This window comes from Trachypithecus francoisi, unplaced genomic scaffold (genome assembly GCF_009764315.1).
Source record: "Trachypithecus francoisi isolate TF-2019V2 unplaced genomic scaffold, Tfra_2.0 Lachesis_group2, whole genome shotgun sequence".
Classification (NCBI taxonomy): Eukaryota; Metazoa; Chordata; class Mammalia; order Primates; family Cercopithecidae; genus Trachypithecus; species Trachypithecus francoisi.
In genome coordinates, this window is record NW_022681465.1 from 68,017,056 (window position 1) to 68,036,792 (window position 19,737).

Here is a 19,737-nt window from a genome sequence, read left to right on the forward strand (position 1 = left end):
GTAAACAGTGAATATCTGGATATTTGGATTGGATCCAGATATTCACTGTCATTGATCCATCTCCTTGGTTTTGTTACTGTCATATTCCACATATCCTCTTAAGCTTTCTTTTACAAAATCATTATACATTTCAAAAAGGACCAACCAAAAGAACCATGCAGATGCTAGGAAGGGAGTGGGAAGTGCTCTTAAGCCCAGAAATCCCATTCAGCTGCAAACAATGACATGCCCTGCCCTGTGGGGTCAAATTCCTTCAAGAAATGAAGGATTTTCAAGAATTTCTTGGTGGAACCAAGTGGTACGTTGTCAAAGGAATTTGTTTATTTGTGTGGGTGTGGCAAGCAAAGTGCTTATGAGGACTTCCTCCAGTACATCTTTGGAAGAGGTAATTAAAAGCAGCAACTCAACTGAGACTGGCCTAGTAACTGACCCATCTCCACTTTCCACCATTGCCACTCAGTCCTTCCATTGCCTGGTCAATTCTGTCTCAAAAGTATTATGTTGGTGCATAAGTAATTGCAGTTTTTCCCATTAAAAGTAATGACAAAAGTAATACATTTCAAGTCCTGTCTGTCCACTCCCCTACTCGAGCCCAGCCCTCATCTCTAACTTGGTCTCATTCTTCCCTAAGAGTTTGTCTGCACAGGACAGCCAGAGGGACTTTTTTTTTTTAAATTTTTATTATACTTTAAATTTGTTACATGTGTATACATGGGCCATGTTAAAGCATACAGTGGGGGGCTTCTCTGGTGTGCTAAGTCCCCCAGGATTTTCCCATTGTTCTCTGGTTAAAAGCCAGGGCTGGGCATGGTGTTCCAAGCCTATAATCCCAGCAATTTGGAAGGCCCAGGCAGGAAGATTGCTTAAGCCTAGGAGGTCAGGACCAGCCTGGACAACACAGTGAGACCCTGCCTCTAAAGAAAAAAAAAATTTTAAAGCCAGACTCTCCTGGAGGCCAGATGACCTCTCTCTGCAGCCTCTGACCTTCCCATTCTACCACCAGCTCTCTAGGCTCTGGCTACCCTGGCCTAGATGCTCCGTGCTCTTTCCTAGCCCCAGTCTGTGTACCTGCTGCTATCTGTGGCCTAGACATTTGTTACCTCCACCCAGGTTCTTCTCGCTCAGTTCTCAACTTTCCTGCCACCTCCTCTGAGAGCTGCTGGGCTCTCTGGGTCATTCTCCGCCTCACTTTCTTTTTCTTTCATGTTTCATATTTCCTTCCTCCCCAGCACTTTCTGCAGAATGGACTTTGTGCTTTTTTGTTGCCTCAGCCCCCTTGTCTGCCTCCCCTGCTGTAATGGAAGTGCCCTCAGAGCAGAGTTCTTGTCCTGTCCACCCTTGTTCTTCTGTTGTCCTTAATATTTAGTTAAATAAATAAACATTTGTTGAATGAATCCATTCCCAGCCTTTCAGGTTTTTCAGCTGATCTTTACCCTCTCCCAGAAATGTAATGTGCCTCACCTGTCTACCTGGGTATTTGCACGTCAGAGGAGGGTGTTTGGAGAAGGCTGGTCCAGTGTGATGAGCCGGAGAACGTTAGAGTTTATGCCAGGGACATTGTCTAGGGTCAGGGACTGCCTGGGGCCTTTCAAGTCCTTCCAAATTGGCCCGGCCCCCTCCTTCAGGCTGAGGAAGTCTTTTGTGGCTGGTGAACAGCCTGCATCCCTGCTTCTCCCTCCACCCAGCCAACCACAGTGGGCATGGCCGTATGATTTTCAGATTTTGTGCTCACACACTGGGCTTTTTCACTAGAGGGAATGCTTTGTGATAACTTAACGTGCTGAGGATGTGGGGTTCATGAAAACAAAAACAAACCCAGTGGCATCCATACATGTGCTCAACTTCTGGAGCATATGTTGCTGTTTCCCTCATTTGGGTCTTAGCATAAACTGCCCGGGTAGACAGGGAAAGAGAGAGACAGATGGATATTATCCTCAGTTTGATCATGAATTCTATGAGGGCAGAAAATCTTATACTGCTCTGTATTTTCCAGTCCTGAGAACCTTGCATATATTTCATTTCTTTAAACCTCAATGATCTCAACTCTAAAATGGGGACAATAATTGCTGTGGTCTGTATGTTTGTGTCTCTCCAAAATTGATACGTTAAAATCCTTACACCCAAGGTAATGGTATTAGTAGGTAGGGCCATTGGGAGGTGATTAGGTCATGAAGGGGAGCACTCCTGATGGGATTAGTGTCTTTATAAAAGAGGCCCCAGCGATCTAATTTAGTTCTTCCACCGCGTGAGCAAGAATGCACCACCTATGAACTAGGAGACAAGCCCTCGCCAGATACTGAATCTACAGACACTTTGATATCAGACTTCCCAGCCTCCAGAACTGTGAAAAATAAATTTCTGTTTTTTATAAGCTACGAAGCTGATAGCGTTTTCCTATAGCAGCCTGGATGGAGTAAGAGAATACTCTTTTTTTTTTTTTTTTTTTGAGGTGGAGTCTCGCTCTGTCGCCCGGACTGGAGTGCAGTGGCCAGATCTCAGCTCACTGCAAGCTCCACCTCCCGGGTTTTCGCCATTCTCCTGCCTCAGCCTCCGGAGTAGCTGGGACTACAGGCGCCCGCCACCTCGCCCGGCTAGTTTTTGTATTTTTAGTAGAGACGGGGTTTCACCGTGTTAGCCAGGATGGTCTTGATCTCCTGACCTCGTGATCCGCCCGTCTCGGCCTCCCAAAGCGCTGGGATTACAGGCTTGAGCCACCGCGCCCGGCCAGAATACTCTTAATTTTACAAAGTTAGTGCAAGGATTAGGGATAATGCTTAACAGGTCTTTACCTGGTGCCATGGACTCTCAGTAAAAAGCTCATTTGGTCTTGTTCTTTCATTATTCAACAAATCCTCAGTATGGACCTCACTGGGGATACAGTAAAACAGACATGGCCCTCCAGCCTTTGTGGACTTACGGTCCTGGGAGCTTATGAACCGGGGTTCTAGGTACCAATCCTGGCTGGACCACTTATTAGCTGTGCATCTTGGACAAGTAACTTCTCTGTTTCCTTATTTCTAAAAAATAGATTCAGTTTCATGGGTTGTCCTGAGGATTAAAGAGATAGTATTTGAAAAATGGTTAGCCACATTCCTGGGTTATGGAAAGTACGGTTGTTTATATTCTGTTGATATTACTTGGCAGGTATTGCCATAGGGTCGGGTGAGTTTCCTGCTTCCTTCCTGCTGCCTCTCCCTGCAAGGGCCAATGGGGCTTCACCATTCTCAAGGATATTAGGTGGATCAAAATCAGTCCAAAAAGCACTATCAGCAAGGCCTCAGACCTTTTACTTGTGACCTAAATATGTATTTTAAGCAGGCATTTGAAAGAATAATTTTTTGCCAACAGCAGCATATGTGTAGACATAGAACACAGTGTCCTAATCCTCCAGGAAACTGGGGACATCTGTCCTAAATTCATACCTGCCCAGGGAACTTGGGTGAAAGGTATGTGTATGGGATGGTGGTTAAGGGGGATTGACCTGACTTTGGAGGATGGCTTTGTCCTTCTGACTCCTCCAGTGGGGGTTCATAGAGAAGGGCAGGGCCCCTGGCCTTTCGGAATGCAAGCCAAGGGTTCACAGAGGATCATGGGTTCCTGAGCGAGGAGTGGGTTTTTCCCTAACACATGCCTGGTGGTTAACTCCTTGCTAAGAATGTGGCACTGATGGAAACCCTCAAGAATGCTAAAAACATGTTTCAAATATAGATATCATTGTTTTCTCTAAATTTGAAAATAATTAGAATTATTGTAGAATTGTAGAATATTTGAAACACTCATGAAACTACCAAAGATAAAAATGAAAATTACCCCTCATTCCACCACTAAAACAGTCTTGTATATTGGTCCCCTGTTATGGACTGTATTGTGGTCCCCCAAAAAATTCATGTTGAAGTCTTAACCTCCAGTACCTCAGAATAGAACCATATATGAAGATAGGGTCTTTAAAGGGGTAACTAACTTAAAATCAGACCTTACTCCAATATGACTGTTGTCCTTAAAACAAGAGAAAATTTGGACATAGAAGCATAGAGAGGGATGATGATTTGAGACAGAGGGACAAGACGGCCATCTAAAGCCACCAAGCTGGGCTGGAACAGATTCTTCCCTCACAAGCCCTCTGAAGGAACTAACCTTGCCTACACTTTGGTGTTGGATTTCCAGCCTCCGAAATTGTGAGAAAACAAATTTTTGTTGATTAAGCCACTTTGTGGTACCTTGCTATGGCAGTGCTAGCAAACTAATATAGCCCCATTTTTTTCCTATGCATGTAGTTAATACTTTACATCATTTTATATATTTAGCTTTGAATTCTGTTTTTTATTTAATATTTTATTGTAATCATTTCCAAAGTCATGATTTTTTGTGAATTAATTTTTCCAGCTACAGAAGATTTCATTGAATGGCTGTGCCACCATCTGTTTAACGATTCACAAAGGCTTGGATGTTTTTTGAGAGAGAGTTTGCAGGTGGAGAGCATTGTAGAGAAAACTTTTTTTCTTCCTTGGTTGAATCTACTCTCCATTGTAAGGCACTTAATTTCCTAACAGATATAGTCAAATGCACCTTTTATATGTTAATTATACAATTTGAGATATTTTAGCTAACGTGTTCTAGGGAGGTTTTTGAAGAGATGTAAAGACTTAGGACTGGTCCTTGAAAGGCGAAAATGAATCACTCTTTGTCTCTGAAAAGAAAAGAGAGCTGATACAAATGACAGAGTCCATGAGCTCCCCTGAAGAGGCAGCTGTGAGAATTCATGTTGCAATGATTATGACCTCATGTGACCTTGCTGTGTGACTTCCCAATCACAGATACAGAAATGCTTGTCAGAGCTTGGTCCTTTGAGCTTAAATCTGATGAGGCCAATGGGTACAAATAAACTAAAAAAGCAAACACTGTTACACAGTTTGAGGTGTACTTGGAACTTACTGGAATATTGTTTCTTTGAACAGAAATTTTATTTCTTCCCTCTGCCTTCACATCATCACCATATTTAATCATGTTCATCATCTCACAGTAATTCCCATGTGTTCTTAGGAAACAATGGCAGCAGTGACTCACAAGTTCTGCTTTTATTTCATGGTGACTTATTTATAGCTATTGTACTTCTGGAAGATCAATGACTAGAGAAAAACAAAAGCTTCCCTGGAATCTATGTGAATAAGACAGATGATATTGACTGAATTTAAAAAGTGAAATTTAAAGATAGAGAAATAAGCAAATTGCTTTTTTCCCCTTCACTTTTTGATTTCAGGCCAATTGTTCAGTCTGGTTTCTGTCTCCCATGGCTGTCTTTAGTGCATATGTGAGAGTCAGAGGGAATGGACCTTATATTTATACTGATATAAATGGAAGCAAAGTATGGGTTACAATTAAAGACGGGGAAATCCAGCTCTTTGTAACCATCCTTTCAAATAAACCAAAGTTGCGTTATTGTCCCCAAACCAAGCCATATCAAATGAAAACCCCACCACCCAACCAGTGCCTGGTGGGAACACTCTCTCTGAGCATGCGCGTTGCCAGATGGTAGAAATTGTACACATGATGTGTGTTGCTGAGTCTTTAATGTCTAACACATTTGCTTGCACATTTGGTGAATGGAACTCGATTTAAATCTGAGTACAAGAAGAGGGAGTTCTCTTTTGTGCTTGAGAATATTCCAACTACAATGATTATTTTCAGTTTTCACATAGTGACTTTAAATAGATGTACTGTGCCCATATCCAAAGGGTTTTTGTTCTCCTCACAAAATGTTCAGTTATTTATTGGGTTGTTCTCCTTGCAAAGCAAATAGGTAGAACCTGTTCTTGTAGTGCAAATGAGGAAACTGAAGCATAGTAAGCTTGTGGACTTCGATGAATCTCACACAAGGAGTCAGGGGCACAACTTGGAAATGAATAAAAGACCCCCTTCCTATCTAATTATTCCAGCCACCAACCTATATATCCTCCCACACAGTCCCAGGTTTTTCTTTGGAAATCAAACTGCAGATACTGTTTCCACCTGTTCATGTGAATCTATCAGATAGTTTCAGTAATAGTTCATTAATGACAGTCTTGGTGATCACTTGAAGTGTGAACCTGAAAACTGCAGAAATCACTGCTTTCTTCAGAAGAGAAGGGACTGTGCTTGGTACCATTTACCTTGCAGGGACCCTGTGAATCCTGTCTCCTAATGGTAACAGTTTTGTAATTCCTGGCAGAATGCTTTCTGGGTGTCAGGGGTCCTTGAGAGGACCTCCCCACTTCTAGCTTCTGCAGTGGCCTTGGCCATAGAGCAGGGCTTTCACAACTGTCTCTGCCACCCGGAGTTCTCATCTTGGAGAGTTGGTCATTTATCATGGCAATATATTTGGTTCCCTGTGAAGGCAGGAGGGATAAGAATCATAAAAAGCAGCCAGAATAAAAAGAAGGTAATTAAGGAGTCAGCTTAATTTCAGCTATTGTTCTATTGGTAATTAAGCAGCACAGTAAATGTGGATTAAGCTTGTTACAATCATGTGGTTTGGGGAGTGATGAATCATCCAGAAGGAGAACCAACTGGAAGATGGAAGCAGGACTCTTCAACTGGAACCAACAATGCACCTGCTATTAGTTCTCGAAATGCAATAAATCAAGCAAAATCTTTGCCTTTAGAAGCTAGACTACTATTTCAGCTAATTTGTGCAGAAACTTTCACAGGATAGCAACACTTAAGATCACTATTTATTTTTGCTAGGCAGATAACTCACCATCCTTTAAGAGGCAGTATAGTAGAGTGGTTTTAGTGATGGATTCTGGAAGCAGAGTGCATGGATTGGAATTCTAGTTCTGTCATCTTTTCATTGTATAATCTTGGACGAGATATTCAATCTCTATATGCCTCACCTCATCTTTAATAAGGGATATAAATTGTAGCAAATTGTAGCAGTCCATAGGATGTGGCTTCAATGAGTTAATATATATAACATGCTTAAAAGAATGTCATAGTAAATATGTCCTACATAGTAAATATTCTCTATTGTTTTCACCTATTATTATTGCAATTGTTTTAACCATTCTTCTGGTGTATCATATGGAGCTATGTGTGTGTGTGTGTGTGTTCTCCATAAATTAAGAGTCTGTTTGTAGCATAGCCATGAAGGAGATTGTTTTGAAAACGGAATTAAATCAGGAACCAAACCAAAAGCACCAAATCATGCAACTGTTTTAGTATGGGCTTCTTTTGCAGAAACTGAAAAAAGGAAAGAATTCTTTTTAAAATTAATATATATATTTAATTTATGTACATATACAGTAAGACACTGTCTATATCACTATATACATATACTAATATGAGTGGAAGCAATATAAATGGAAGCTATATATAGAGAGAGAGTCTTGCTCTGTTGCCTAAGCTGGAGACAGTGGTATAATCATGGTTCACTGCAGCCTGAACCTCCTGGGCTCAAACAGCACTCCCATCTCAGCCTCCCAAGTAGCTGAGACTACAGGTGTGCACCACAACTCTTGGCTAATTTTTTTTTTTCTTTCAATTTTTAGTAGAGACAATGTCTCAATAAGTTGCCCAGGCTGCTCTTGAGCTCCTGAGCTCAAGTGATCCTCCAGCCTTGGACTCCCAAAGTGCTGGGATTACAGTCATGAGTCACTATGCCCAGCTAAGACAGAATTCTTTAGCAAGTGGCTTTAAAGTTGTTGGGACCTCTTGTCCCCAGACATTTCTATGTTTTATGTCAATTGGCTGCTTTCTTGGTAGGCTGACCGTTTTCTGACTATTTTCTCTTGTGAATATACTTCTAATCATGTAATTGAGCTGGCCTTATATAAAATTATGACATTGATCAAGTTTATATTCCAGTTGTCTTAGCTCCTTTTTGCCATTTATCTCCTCGTATCACCTCTTCCCTCTATCTTCTGAAGGGATCTGGTCTGTACAATGGCTCTCCAGGGCCCTTTTTGGACCATTTAACTGAGGTCTTCCTACTTCATGGATCCTTCCTTTCTCCAAAGTTGTCCCATCGTTTCTTCTTTAATCCATCACAGCCTCATGCCCACAGCATAGCTAGAAATGTCTGCCTCATTTCCAATTTAAGATCCTAAATTTGATTTATCTCTGATATCCCTGACCTGTCTTCCAGTTTGGGCTGACTGGCCTCCCTTTCTTCCTATGTTAGGGCTCAGGGTTCTAACATTTTATCGAGTTAGAGGTAGGTATGGGCTAGACCAAGAGAGTTATGGAAAGGACTCTCTGAATGTCACTGAGGCTGGTTGCCTCAGATGGAAAAGGACTGGGGCCAGATGGATTTCTCAGTACAAAGAGGGTGAATTCTTTGGGAACTGAGGAAAGCTGGCCAACTTTAGAGTGGGACTGGAAAGGACCATTTTTTTTTTTTTTGAAAGGGCCATTTTTAAAGGAGAATTTGTACTTTCCGACCACAGCTGCTTAGTTAAGTGAAATCTGCTCTCAGATGTGTAGAGGAATTGTTTCCAGGGAATGAGTTCAAGGGAACAGAGAGGCCTATGCAACAACATGCCTCAGGAGGAATTAATTATTAAGACCCACAGAGACTGAAGAAGGCAGTGGGCAGCACAGAGGCCAATGGTCAGATCCTCCTTCTATGCAATTCCTGGGAAATCATTTCTTAACTTCCAGGCTGAATTTGAAGTTGAAGTCAAAGCAGCCCTGTGCTGCTTTGGAAAGATGGGGAGGGAAGGTCCTGGCTGGTGAGAAGAGAAGAAGGATGGAAAGAGGAGTAGTGAATTTAAAGTACGCAGTAATAAAACAGCAACTCAAAGAACTATTAAGGATGAAACCAAAGCAAACAGAGAAAAAATAGAGTATGCAGTGAAAGGTCATATCTGGATGAAGCTTTGCTAGTAAGGCAGGTCCAGGATGCCCCATCTCTAAGGCCAAGCCCTGCAACAGCCTGAGTGTCTTCCCTCATGTTACATTCAGGGATGCCAGCTTGGGGAGGAGCACAGCTCATGAGTATGAGCCTCTGATGGGTTCTTTTCCCATCATTGGCATGCAAGTAGCCTGACAAAAGGTGCCATCTGTTTATCTCATTGAACTGTATCAATTATGTGATGAAAGAGGTTTTAAGATGGCCATGTGCTGGACTGGAACTCATTCAGAGCAGTGTGGTGTATGCCCGTTGTTAGTGTCACCAGGGCTGAGAAGGCAAACAGCAGCCTGACCCTTTCCCTCCCACCCCCCATCCCAAGGGGAAAGGGATTTTAGTTTCCAATAGGAAAAGATAAATAAAGAATTAGTAACTGCAACACAGGGGCCAAAGAGGATGTTCAAGGCTGAATCTACTGAGACAGATCCCTCCCTTTACCTCTTCTCCACCACCAAGTCACTGCATTATCCCCTCTGCCACAGAACAGTGGGATTATGTTGGTTTCCCAACCACATCCATATTTCTCATCTTACCTCCACTCAGGGTGGATTGTTGAGCAGATGGTGTTAGGAAAACTGCCTTATAATATGGAGAAAAATCAAACTAGAGGGTCTCATACAAATATGGGCCCTAGGTGGATTAAAGACTGAAACGTGAAAGGTAAAAGTATGAAGCCAACAAAAGAAAATGTAGGATAATATTTTAGTGACTTAGTGATAGGAACATATTTCTTAATAAAGATGCAAATAAAACACAGATTATATAGCAAAACGTTGAGAAATATGATTATATAAAATTAAGCATTTCTGAGTTAATAGAAAGATATAACAGCAAGAGACACCTGAAGAGTTAGGTGTCTAAAAGGTAGAGGACATTCTGGAAATAAATAAGGTAAATATGGGAGATCTAGTAGAAAAATTAACAAAAGCACATGAGAGGGCATTTCACAAAAGGGGAAACTGAAGTGCTTAATAAATATATGAAGTGATACAAAACTCAATGATTCAGAAAAACACAAATTAAAAGTACTTGATGTTACTTTATACCTGGGAGATTGACAAAGTCTCAGAAGTTGGTAATGTCAAATCTTGGCAGATGTAGAAAACAGGACCCCTTGCAGTGCCAGGGGAGTAGCCTGGTGTGACCATTTGAGAGAGAAGTCTGAGAGTGCATTTCAAATAAGTGGTCATATATCCTGTGACCCAACCATCCTATTCTTAGGTATGTACCCTAGAGGAATTCTTAGATAGGATTACGAGGAAATGATCACAGTGCTGATTTTGGTAAAGGAACTGAAGGTCAACTTAGTAAAATGCATAAAGAAAAACATAGCAAATACACATCATGGAATATTTTGTAGCAGTTAGAAGGAACTCACTAGATATACCCACAGCAAATGGATAGATGTTAACAAGATATATCTGAGTTTTTTAAATGACAATAAATAGCATAGTATTTATGACACAATACTATTGATATAAAATAAACTACATTAGCAAACAAAAACATTCTATCTATCCATCTATCTATCTATGTATTATTTTTTTCTCCAAGGACATATCCAAATGCAAGAATACATGTCAAAGCACAACAGAGTAGTTTTCCTGTGAGTACAATGGAGTAAGACAGGGGAATGGGGATAAAAGGAAATTTGCTGAGGTAATAAGTTTCTATTGCTGCATAATAAGCCACCACAAACTTAGAAACTTTGGAACAATACCTATTTATTAGCTCACTGTTCTGTAGGCCAGAAATCTGACACAGCATGAGTGGGTTCTTGGCTTAGGGTAGCACAGACTGAAATGAAGATATTAACGGGCTGAATTCTCTAGAGACTGTGGGGAGAAGTCTGTTTCTAAGCTCAGTTCTTTGCAGCTGTAGGACTGAAGCCCCTGTTTCTTTGAGTGATAAACCAGTGACACCATTGACTTCTAGAGACTAACTGCTTTTCTTGCTATGTGACCCTCCTTCATCTTCAACCCAGCAGTGACACATCAGATCCTCTTCTGTTTCCCATCACCGACTTGCATCCCTGTAACCAGCTGGAGAAAACTCGGCTTTCAAAGAGCTCAAGTGATTAGGCCATGGTGACCCTGATAATCTCTATATTTTAAGGTCAACTGTTTTGGAACCTTACTTACTTCAGCACAGTCCCTTCACACAGTATGTAGATTAGTGTTCCTTTGAATGACTGGGAGACGTACCTACTCCAGGAACTTGGAATCTTGGGAGCCATCTTGGAAGTCGGCATGTCAGACTGACCTAGGGATCAGTTTTATTTATTTGTTTATTTATTTTCCTGGTATCCTTGATCTCTAGGAGTTGGTTTCACATTTATTTGTTCATTAGTGTGTCCACTAGAGAATTCCTAGCCTATAAAGATCTCATCTTCCTTTTAAATCCTGAGTTGGTCTGGGAGTAAATATGTCATAGTATACACCATGAGAAACCTGATATTGGCATGAATATGATGAGTGGCAGGTAGTTTTGCTGTAAAGGAAACCAGTTTAGGCTTATCTAGCTGAAGTGTTTCAAACACCACAAAAACGCCACTTTCTTGTGGGTGACTTGACTTAGTCACACTGCCTCATCTGTTCCCCACAGCCTGCCAAGTGTAACCATGTATTCTTCCTGGATGGGGTTGATGTTGTTGACAACTGACTTTGAAGAATAGTTTTTCAGTTACATTTTCCAGGTCCTCCTAGCCTGGGGCTGTTTTCCTGCCCCTGTGTATGCCCAGCCTTTTTCTGCATCGTCTCCTGCTAGCACTGTCCTTAGCTTGGGATCAGAAATGCAGTCATCTTACTGTAAAGAAGATCTTGCCTGAAATGTCAAGGTTTCCTTCCGAGTCGATTCTCAAGAGGTGTCAAACAAGTGCTGTATCTCTTTTCTGCAAAGTATTCCTTTTGGAAATGCATGGAGTATAAAATATCAGGTAAGGGGAAAGCTTCATGAAAACAGAGTGACTTGAGAATCCATCTGTTTACTTCCTTTATTCAAGGAATGATATTATTATTTAAAAAAATTTTTGTGGGTATGTAGTAGGTGTATAAAGGTATGATATTAGTAATTAGTTACCTTACGCTATTGCCATTATTTGCTCTTGTGGCTTATAAAGTCACATGAGAAACAAAGAAAAAGCCCGCTGGCATTCAGGCTTTAGATTTTATATTTTCAATTAATTTCTTTAGGTTTTAAGGAGCACCTACATAATTATGTATGTTTGATATAGTATTTTTCCAGGTCCCCCACCATGGCTCTAGTCAAAGTAGCTCTGTTCTTAATGATTTTATATGTCTGGGTAACTTTTCCTTGAAATCAAATATTCTGAGAACCTGATTCCAGAATCTAGTTTGCATTGCCAATTGTTCAGCTTTCTATCACCTTACAGTTCACAAGTTTATTTTTGCAAGTCACAAAATACAAAACTCTAAATAGAAAACAATAGCTAAGTGTTTACATACTAGGACTGGTACAAAATGATATATGTGGATTGTATCAGGCGTGGGAGAGATTTTTTATAAAAAGCCAGATAGTAAATATTTCAGGCTTTATGGGCCATGTGGTCTCTCTCACAATTACTCAACTCTCCTGTTACAGCGTGAAGCAGCATAGACAATGCATAAACAAATGGCCATGACTCTGTTCTCATAGAACTTTATTTACAAATGGGCCAGGTTTGGCCCATGGACCATAGTTTACTCACCTTGGATTCCAGTATTTAATCTTTATAAGAGCCCTATAGGTAGAAACTATTATTATTATAGCCATTTTACAGATGAAGAAACTAAAGTCTAGAAAAGCTAAGATTGGCTTTTTCAGTATAACTCCTGAACTCAGCTATTATTCCTTGAGCTGTATGTTTTTCTAATTACCGCTAAAGAAAAATATGCAGTGGAAAAATATTTGGGATCTTATATTTTAATATTGTGGATGAAAAGAAAACACAGTCTTCCTGAGCTACAAGTATAATGTTCCTGCTGTAACTTCTAATCTGTTTCTTCGATATAAATAAGACTGACGTTCCTCCATTCTTAACTTCCTAAAAGACTTGATCTTGGTTGATGGTGGTCAAGGTTGTGGTCTCAGCAGGGTCAGTTCTGAAAGTGCTGCCCCAGGCCCACCTGTTCGCCTTGAGCAGCATCTTAATGGCCTGAGAAAGGGACCGGGTCTTTATGCGGTGAATGAGACGCATAATTCCATAGACATTAATTTTTGTGGATGAACTGAGAGCTATTTACTAGCAGACAATTACATGACTTATTAAGGTCATTAAATGTTAGCATTCATAAAGTCAGCACATGACTGGAGCTTATTATAGACTCTAATTTGGTATTTTACTAAGAAGCCCAGTCTCCCCATAATGCCTGGCAATTGTAGCTGAGGTCTCACTACCATCTAAACATGTGGATGGCTGCAGTTCTGCAGTTGGGGACAGAAGTTTACCATCAAGGTGGAACTTAGCTGTTTATTTTTATTGGATACTTGTTTTACTGTTTATTATTTATTTGGTACTTGTTTTTAATTATAAATTGCTATTAATTTAGCTTCATTGTTAATTTAGGTTATTTGTTAAATAGCCAATAATGGGTAGTGGTACACATTTTCATCAAGAATGTTTCTATGTTTTCAAACAAATAGACTTAAAAGCATATGTATATTCATATACATGAATTCATGCATATATACATTCATACATATATGTGTGCACACATAGGTATATGCAAATTGAATTACCAATACTTAAACCTTTGCATATACTCGTTTCCAAATTTACTACTATTAATATTATTATTTTTTTAATTAACATTTTTTGTAATGGGTGAGTTAGGTGGGCTGTGAATCTTTTGCCCTCACTGAGCAGACTATCATTTTTAAACCTTTAAGTTCCGTGACTTAGGAAGAAAAGTTCTTTGCTAAGCACACTACTGTAGACTTCATCAAGATGCATAAATTGAATTAAAATTTTCAAAGAGAAGTAGAGAAAACAATTTCTTGACTTCCCTTAGAAATGTCCCTAACTCTTCTCACCAACAAATCATCTAGGAATATAGAGGTGATGTAGTTTCATCTTCCTTGTTTTTAAAAGGACTTCTTTTTTTAACACCTCCTAAATGCAGTTCACATAACAAAATCAAATGATGTGTACAGCCTATTCAACTATGGCAAGGTAGAGATCTGTTCCAGTGTGGAGTTTTCTAAATCCAATTTACAGAGGTGGATTTGTGCTGCCATAGTGTCTAGATCAAGCTTGATTCTAGTTTGGAGACACTCCCTTCTGGTTACATAATTGAGGAACCACATGACAAAATTACTGCTAGCAAGATCTCCACAGAGGAGTTAAGCTAAAAAACTCATTTGGAAAGAATTGCTTGCCATTTGGTCTTACTTTCTCTCCCACTTCCAGAGAGTTTTCGTATGTATAATTAATTATTGCTTTTTCCACTATCGACTTGCTAAACAAAAACCGTACATTTTAGAATTAATCACTAGAAATTACCTGATCTTTCTTTGCAAAAACAAAAACGATTCTGATCACATAAAAATTGTAAAGCACTACTGTGATGAAATAGTTTTGGGCAATTAGTTAAGAGCCTCATATGCTTTTTGCCCTTTAGTTCCTTTTGGGTTTGTGTAGCATCTACAACACAAATCCTGAATGTACAAATTTTCCTCTTTGCCAGAGTTTCTGCGACATTCATGCAGCTCTTACTTACAGTCATCCAGGTTTGGCCACTGGCTAAATCTCTCATCTAATGAAATGTTATATCCAGCCCAGTTTTCCTGTCTAAAAAGTTGGAGCTCACAGCACAGTCATTGATATCACCAGAATCTTGGAAACTTGCAGGTACTCTGTGTTCTTGCACATAATCAGGAAGATTTGTCTGGAATTTCAGTAGATGACTTGACTCTTCATACATATAAGGGATTTGCAGCATGCTTTGTGGAGCCACCTCTGGGACCTTCTTAATAGTAAGCTCTTTGCAGAGCAGAAATGATTTTGCAAACTGGATCTTTGCATGAGTATAGATGAAACCACTGTAGTTTTCTTGGGAAATCTATTAGGATGTGCTTGCTAGCTACTTTTAACACAGACCAAATTTTAGTGGCTAATATCAAATTTTGTTTCTCATTCACCTGATAGCACAGTCTGGGTCAGCATCTCTAGTGGATGGCTCCCCTCTAAGAAATAACTGTCCTTCCAGTGGTAGCTCAGGAATCAAAACTCCTTCATCATGTCACTTTTGCAATGTTGGAGTCCCTCACTTCCCATTCTGCTGAAAAGCTATCAAGGTATGAGCTGACAGTCTTCTAGGAGATTTTAGGGGCCAGATTGGGAAGTATCATCCCAGCCTTAATTGTGTAACTTTACAGAGCAAGGGATGCTGGGAAGTTGTCTTGTGTGCCCAGAAAGAGGAAACGGGAAGGTGAACACCGAGGCAGTCTCAGCTGCAAACACTGTCACGAGCCTTTCTTCCTCACTTGTGCTCCTGAACTGATGGCCCGCCCCTAGACAGCCACTCATTAGCACAGCTGACGGGCTCCTCTTCTCAGGCAACCAGCACAGCCCTCTCTTTCTTGCTTTACCCTCCTGGTCTGGATGAAGACAGTGACTTAGAGTGGAGGAATCTATTCTTTAGGCATGATTATGTTATGATTACTCGTTTGTTTTTTATTTTTATATTGACTAACTCATTCCATTGAAGCCTACAGAAATGTAAACTTGGGGGCAATGTCCTCTTCTAAAAATGGACTGAGCAAATGGTCTTTTAATAGAGAAGGGAACTTACCTTCAAGGGCATTTGAGGCCCACAGCTCTTCATTGGGGCTGCCACAAACCCGTAAGTCACCCCTTTCTGTTCCCTTCTTCTGGCAGGTGGCTTCACGGGAAGGTAACATAGAGGTCTAGGGTTTGAGTGCTCGGGCAGGCTCAAGCTGTGTGACCTTGAGGTGAAGTAAAATTAACCATATAAAACCCTAGCCTAGTATCTGGGATTTAGTTCTTAGTATATCTTAGTGCTTGTTATGATCTATTACTATTGAGAAGAAAGGGGTTCTCCTCAGTGAGTGAATTGGCTCATGACCATGATATGCTTGGGACTCTTTAACAATTTAAAACTTTTTTCTTTTTCACCCAGCTTTATTGAGGTATATAACTGACAAGTAAAAATTGTATATATCAAGGTGTATAACATGATTTGATATATATATGCATTGTGTAATGATCACCACAGTCCAGTTAACCAACATATTCATCAATTATTTTTCTTCATGCTCTCCCTCCTCTGCCCCAATTTACCCTGTTTTTGATTCTAAAATGAGACCCTTGTCTCAATCAGATAATTTTTTCTCATTGAAGGAATCTCAAGGGTCATTCTGAAACTGATTCACAAAGACATACAACATATTTTATTTGGCTTCCATAATATTGAAAATAAGCCAAAACTGACAGGTAACTATCAGGAGTTTCCGCCTAAACATGTCAAGTTCCTTTTTCTTAAAAAAAAAAAAAAGAAAGAAAGAAAAAGAAAAAAGACAGAAAATGTTATAGCAATAGGCTTTTATGCCAACTGGGCCAGAGTCACTGGGGCCTGAGTCTCCCCTCCCTACAGGGTGAGCCCTGTCTACTCACTGTAGCTCCCACCACTGCCTCTCTTTTTTTCTGACACTAAGACCAACATGGAACAGTCACCATTGATCATTATATTAGTACCTTGTTTGCTAATGGTTGAAGGATAACCTTGTGGATAACGATATAAAAAAGAGAGAATAACAAAAGATACGCCTAGGATGTTAAATGTATCACAAAGATGGGAGAAGGCATAATTCCTTGTGAAAGTGAAGATCGTTGCTGCTTCTAAGTATAAAGCATGTGCCAATTTTGAAAGAATAACAGCCAGTGTGCTTCACTCATTCATGTTACCAGTTTGGCCCTGAAGGCAGTTGAGCTTGCTACCTAGGCAGAAAAGCTCTCAGTTGAATATAATCAAGTGCCAGAATAGATAATGCAGTCAATATTATGGGCAGTCTCAAGGAGGGCTTTGTATTTTTCTTTTTCTTTCTTTTTTTTTTTGTTTTTAGAAATGGGGTCTTCCTCTGTCACCCAGGTTGGAGTGAAGTGGTGTGATCAAGCTCACTGCAGTCTCAAACTCCTGGGCTCAAAGGATCCTCCCACTTCAGCCTTCCAAGTAGCTAGTACTACGGTGTGCACCATCACATCTGGCTAATTTTTTAGTTCTTTAATTCTTTTATTTGTAGACTTGGAGTCTTGCCAAGTTGCCAGACTGATCTCGAACTAGTGGCCTCAAGCAATCCTCCCACCTTGGCTCCGCAAAGTGCTAGGATTAGGGGCATGAGCCACCATTCCCGGCCTGTATTTTCCTTGAGCTGTGCAGTGATGTTTTTTTTCTTTAGTGCTATGATTTTATTTTATTTATTTAAATTTTTTAATAAGAAGAGTACTCCTTTTAAATACCAATTAATTTTGGAGATCTCCTGAATGATAATAGTAATAATCATAGTATCTGTAGATTTGTGGACCAAGAAAATATATATGTGCGCAAGGATTAGAGGATTCTTTTAAATTTTGCTGCAACCCTCTAGCCATTTGCAGCTGATAAGTTGAAAAACACTTGATGGCTATAAGTTCACTTTTTATTGGTAATTAAGGAAGTTTTTGAGAACACCATGAAGATTAAAGAATTAAAGAGGCCTTATAGAAAATATAAACCAATTTCCTCATTTGCAGAACTAAAGCCAGAACTCAAAGCCAGAACTCAAATCTTCCTCCCAGGGCTGTGCTTGCATGCTCTGTGTCCAAGTGGGCAATTATATGTCCCCAGGGTGAGGTTGGCTACTTAGAGAGCTTTTGCAAGTGAATTTTCTACGCAGGGTTAGAGACCAAATGGAGCATTATGTGGCTTTTCATTTCCAAGGCATTAAAATTAAAGAAATCAGGATTTAAGGCATTTCCCCAGCATGGAAGACAGAAATAGGAGCTCTCAATTGTGGAACATGGAATATTCCATGGTAATAAGTTGTAGATTCCAAGGACAGAGAGGAGACCAGGAGTGAGGGAAAAATACAGTAGTTATTTTTCATAAACATTATTATAGTGGACACTTGTAAAAACAAAACTGAATGTGACTTGAAGATGCCTAAATCTTGATTAAACACATTTGGAAGAGTAAGTTTTACTATTTTAGTCTAGACAGAAGGTAGACAGTTTTAGCAAATCTAAAATTCAGCAGCTCTAAATGAAGAGCTGGAATGTAGTAATCAGTGACTTGGTTGGCAGAGAAACATTATTATACTGAAAACCCTTCATTAAGAGGATTGAAAGGGTGAAGCTGGGTAATTAACATCTGTGTAGCAAGTTCACAGCTAGAGAAGGGAAGTAGGCTTCGTGTATTTGATAAAAATGTGACTTGGAGTAGCTAAGCAATGGGAATTTTTTTTTAATTTAATATTTTAAGTGCCTTATATATTTCAATTATGTTAAAGTTGACAATGAGTACTGAGAGAGTGGAGAGATGCCTCAATCACGTACTGCTGATTGAAAAAAATTGTGACATGAGTGTTCAGTGGGCAATTTCTTAATGCAGATCGAAATAACAAAAATTTGTATGACCTAAAACATTATAATTTCATTTCTAGGATTTTATTTCCAGTATATCCACTATATATCAGTGACTGTGATGATTAACACAGCATTGACTATAATAACGAAATACATAAATTGGAAACAAACTAAATGCCAAACAATAGAGAAATGCCCAACAATTGGTGTATCTTCATACAGTGGAGAATTATGTAGTCACTCCCAGTATTTGGGAAGATTATTTGAAAGTAGAAAAAGGAATTCATAAGATTGCTAAATATGAAAAGCAATACATGATATGATTCAAAATGTTAAATTATAATTATAGATATAAATGTAGTAAAATTATAAGAATGTCATCAATGGTCATTACTGGTGTTATGATCATGTGAGATGATGATGATTATTATTAAGTTTTATTTTAGCTTCTGGGGTACAAGTGCAGATGTGTTACATAGGTAAACTTGTGTCATGCAGGTTTGTTGTACAAATTATGTCGTGACCTAGGTATTAAGCCTAGTACCCATTAGTTATTTTTCCTGATCCTCTCCCTTCTCCCACACTTCACCCTCTGAAAGGCCCCAGTGTGTGTTGTTTTCCTCTATGTGTCCATGTGTTTTCATCATTTAGCTACCACTCACAGGTGAGAACATGCTGTATTTGGTTTTCTGTTCATGCATTACTTTGCTAAGGATAACAACCTCCAGCTCCATCCATGTCCTTACAAACGACATGATCTTGTTCTTTTTCATGGCTGCATAGTATTCCATGGTGTATATGCACCACATTTTCTTATTCAATCTATCATTGATGGGCATTTAGGTTGAATCTGTGTCTTTGCTATTGTGAATAGGATTGCATGAGATTATTCTCCTGATCTATATTTTCCAAATTTTCCTTATATATATATATATATATTTTTTTTTTTTTTTTTTTTTTTTTTTTGTATTTTTAGTAGAGACGGGGTTTCACCGTGTTAGCCAGGATGGTCTCGATCTCCTGACCTCGTGATCCGCCCGTCTCGGCCTCCCAAAGTGCTGGGATTACAGGCTTGAGCCACCGCGCCCGGCCACCTTATATATTAAGCTATAGCAATGTATAGTTTAGTAATTAAAAAACCCAACTCCATAATCAAACAGACATTTCTTCTCTCAGTCAAAACTGGCTTCAGTTCTACTAGCTACTGGTAGAGGAGTTTATTATCTCCTCTACCGATGAACTATTTAGCAGTTGTCTTTATATCTTTTGCAAA

At 39.6% G+C, this 19,737-nt stretch overlaps 1 protein-coding gene across 1 annotated transcript in view; it reads left to right on the forward strand.

Annotated features, from left to right (window-relative positions):
- ADAMTS12 (ADAM metallopeptidase with thrombospondin type 1 motif 12) overlaps positions 1-19,737 on the forward strand; it is a 411,005-nt gene that overhangs the window by 65,027 nt on the left and 326,241 nt on the right. The gene's annotated exons all lie outside the window — the stretch shown is intronic.